Genomic DNA, 3,783 nt, shown 5'->3' with positions numbered 1-3,783 from the left:
GATCTTGAGTTTTCGTTAAAAGGCTTGTTCATGGCGCCGCGACGAAGTTCGATGTCTCGCCATGGGGATAAAAGATGTTATGACTCAGGCATAAAATGTCCTATCTTCCCCAAACTTCACATGTGTGATAAGAGTCCTGGTCTGAACAGATCTGCAGGCCAATATTCCATTGGGTGTGGCAGAATGGCTCTATAGCGCCACCTATACACTTTCAACGGAGTGCGCCTCGAGCTATGTTTCACGTACATGTACAAAAATTGGTACACACATGTAACACTCCAATATCTACGAAAAAGTCTCCTGGTACGAAATCCGAATCCCAACAGGAAGTCAGTTATTTCGAATTTTCTCTGCAAAATTAGTGTTGTTTAGGCCATTTTCAGGGGTTGTACTTTAACGAACTCCTCCTAGATATTTATTCAGATCAACACCAAACTTGGTCAGTGTAATCTAAAGCCTTTTGCGATCCTAAATTGCGAAGATCTTGAGGTTTCGTCAAAGGGCGTGTCCATGGCGGCCTGACAAATTTCGATGTTTTGCCATGAAATAGGATGTTGTTGTAACTCAGGCATAAAATGTCCAATCCTCCCCAAACCTCACATGTTCGATAAAAGTCCTGCCCTGAACACATCTGAAGGCCAATATTCCATTATAATGATAGCGCCACCTGCTGGCAACAGGAAGATTGGTACATATATGGAATAAACATTGATATATTCTACTTATATTTATGAGTTTAAACGCATATTTCTCACCGTTCACCTATTAACTAAAGCCATTCGCTGCCGGTGAGCCCGGGTGCGAGTGCCCGTTCATCGCTGCTTGCAGCTTTAATTATTATTATCATTATTCCGCTTCTCCAAAATGAATCGCATTTTTGAGGGCCTAAAAAGGCTCAAAAAGTCATGAAACTTTGCAAACACCTCAGAACTGGCGAAAATTTACGTCTGATATGGGTATCAGAAGTGGGTGTGGCAAAATGGCTCGACAGCGCCACCTGTAGACGTTCAACGGTGTGCGCCTCGAGCTATGTTTCATGTACATGCACGAAAATTGGCACACACATGTATCACACCAATACCTACAATAAAGACTCTTGGACCAAAATTCTTAACCCAACGGGAAGTCTGTTATTTTTAATTTTATGAGCAAATTTTGTGTCATTTTTGTCATTTCCATGCGTTGTATTTTAACGAACTCCTCCTAGAGATTTATTCAGATCAACACCAAATTTGGTATGCCTAATCTAAAGGCCTTTGCGATGTTAAATTGCGAAGATTTTGAGTTTTCGTTAATGGGTGTGTCCGTAGAGGCCTGGCGAATTTTGTTGATTTGCCATGAAAAATGAAGTTGCTATAACTCAGACATACAATGTCCAATGTGCCCAATACTTCACATGTTTAAAACAACTCCTGGCCTGAACATATTTAGATGCCCATATTCAGTTATAGTCATAGCGCCACCTATAGGCAACAGGAAGTGACATATTTTACACTTCGACAGACTACTCCTAGAAATTTTTTGACATCAATGTGTTTTTTATGGTCAGTCTAATCTAAAGGCCTGTGCAATGTCAAAATGTGAAGATCTTGAGTTTTCGTTAAGGGGCGTGTCCATGGCGCCGTGACAAAATTCAAAGTCTCGCCAAGGGAATAAAAGTTGTTGCAACTCAGGCATAAAATGTCAGATCTTCCCCAAACTTCACATGTGTGATAAGAGTCCTGACCTGAACAGATTTGCAGGCCAATATTCCACCGGGTGTGGCAGAATGGCTCGACAGCGCCACCTATACTAAGAAAATCAACATCCTTCCAGCTATGTTTCACGTACATGCACGAAAATTGGTACACATATGTAACACACCAATACCTACAAAAAAGACTCTTGGACCAAAATTCTAAACCCAACAGGAAGTCGGTTATTTTTTATATTATGAGCAAATTTTGTGTAATTTTGGTCATTTCCATGAGTTGTATTTTAACGAACTCCTCCTAGAGACTTATTCAGATCAACACCAAATTTGGTATGCCTAATCTAAAGTCCTTTGCGATGTTAAATTGCGAAGATCTTCAGTTTTCGTTGAAGGGCGTGTCCGTGGCGAATTTCGATGATTCGCCACGAAAAATGAAGTTGCTATAACTCACACATACAATGTCCAATCTGCCTCAAACTTCACATGTTTGATGAAACTCTGAACCTGAACAGATTGACATGCCCATATTCAGTTATAGTCATAGCGCCACCTATTGGCAACAGGAAGTGTCATATTTTACGCTGTGACGAACTCCTACTAGAAATTTTTTGACATCAATGTCTTTTTTGTGGTCAGTCTAATCTAAAGACCTGTGCGATGTTCAGTTGTGAAGATCTTGAGTTTTCGTTAAAAGGCATGTCCACGGCACCATGGCGAAATTCGATGTCTCGCCATGTGAATAAAAGATGTTATAACTCAGGCATAAAATGTCCAATCTTCCCCAAACTTCACATGTTTGATAAGAGTCCTGCCCTGAACACATCTGAAGGCCAATAGTCCATTATAATGACAGCACCACCTGCTGGCAACACGAAGATTGGCACAAATATGGAGTAAACTTTGATATATTCCACTTATATTTATGAGTTTAAATTTATGTTTCTCACCGTTCACCTATTTACTAAAGCCACTCCCTGCCAGTGAGCCCGGGTGGGAGGGCCCGTTCATCGCTGCTTGCAGCTTTAATTAGGGCCCGAGCACCGATGGTGTGAGGACCCTCTTGGAATTGCTCCGTTTATTAGGGCCCGAGCACCGAGGTGCGAGGACCCTCTTGTATCTGCTTTGTTTATTATTATTATTATTAGGGCTCAAGCCTGGAGGGCGAGAGCCCTATTGTTTTGCTTAGGATTATTTGTTATTATTATTGCTATTATTATTTTTTTCTTCAAGGTTTCGGGGGCTTTTGGGGCCCTTAACATGCTCAAAAACTCTTGAAAATTGGCACACACCTTGGAACCTGCGGCCATTAGGGCCGGGCAGAGTCTGATACACGGGCGTGGCACAGGGGCTCTACAGCGCCCCCTGTAGTACTGAGGGCCATATATCATGCATACTTGCACGTATACATATGAAACTTGGTACATATATATAACTCATCAAACCAAACAACTTTCACACTGCATGTCATAAGCTCCGCCCAACAGGAAGTTGGCTATTTAGGGTTTTATGAAAAACACATGCTCTGGAATTTGATATACTCCTCTGAGGAACTCCACCCGTTCACCACCAAACTCGGTGAACACGATCTCAAGACATTGGGGATGCTAAATTGCGAAGAGATTTTTGATATCTCGAACGGTTTGCCCGTGGCGAGGCGTTGAAATTATGGCGAGAAAGGAGAAACAGGAAATGTATAATAACATCCACATACATTTCCTGAATTTGATCAAACTTAATTGGTTTGTTCATTGTATGATACCGATCATATATATGTGACTATTAGGAGTCAAAGTTATAGCGCCACCAACTGGCAGCAGGAAGTGAATCATTTTCAAAACGCTTTGAATTCAGCATCTTATTTTTACTTGATTTGCTTCAAACTTCATCAGAATAATGACAAAACACGGCCGAAGAAAATCTGTTGTGGGGATATTTATATCTAATATAGTGTTGCCATGGCAACGTGTCAAACTTTGGTATGCCTAATCTAAAGTCCTTTGCGATGTTAAATTGCGAAGATCTTCAGTTTTCGTTGAAGGGCGTGTCCGTGGCGAATTTCGATGATTCGCCACGAAAAATGAAGTTGCTAT

Source organism: Carassius auratus, linkage group LG48F, assembly GCF_003368295.1.
Source record: "Carassius auratus strain Wakin linkage group LG48F, ASM336829v1, whole genome shotgun sequence".
Lineage (NCBI taxonomy): Eukaryota > Metazoa > Chordata > Actinopteri > Cypriniformes > Cyprinidae > Carassius > Carassius auratus.
Note: the sequence above shows the minus strand (reverse complement) of the source record.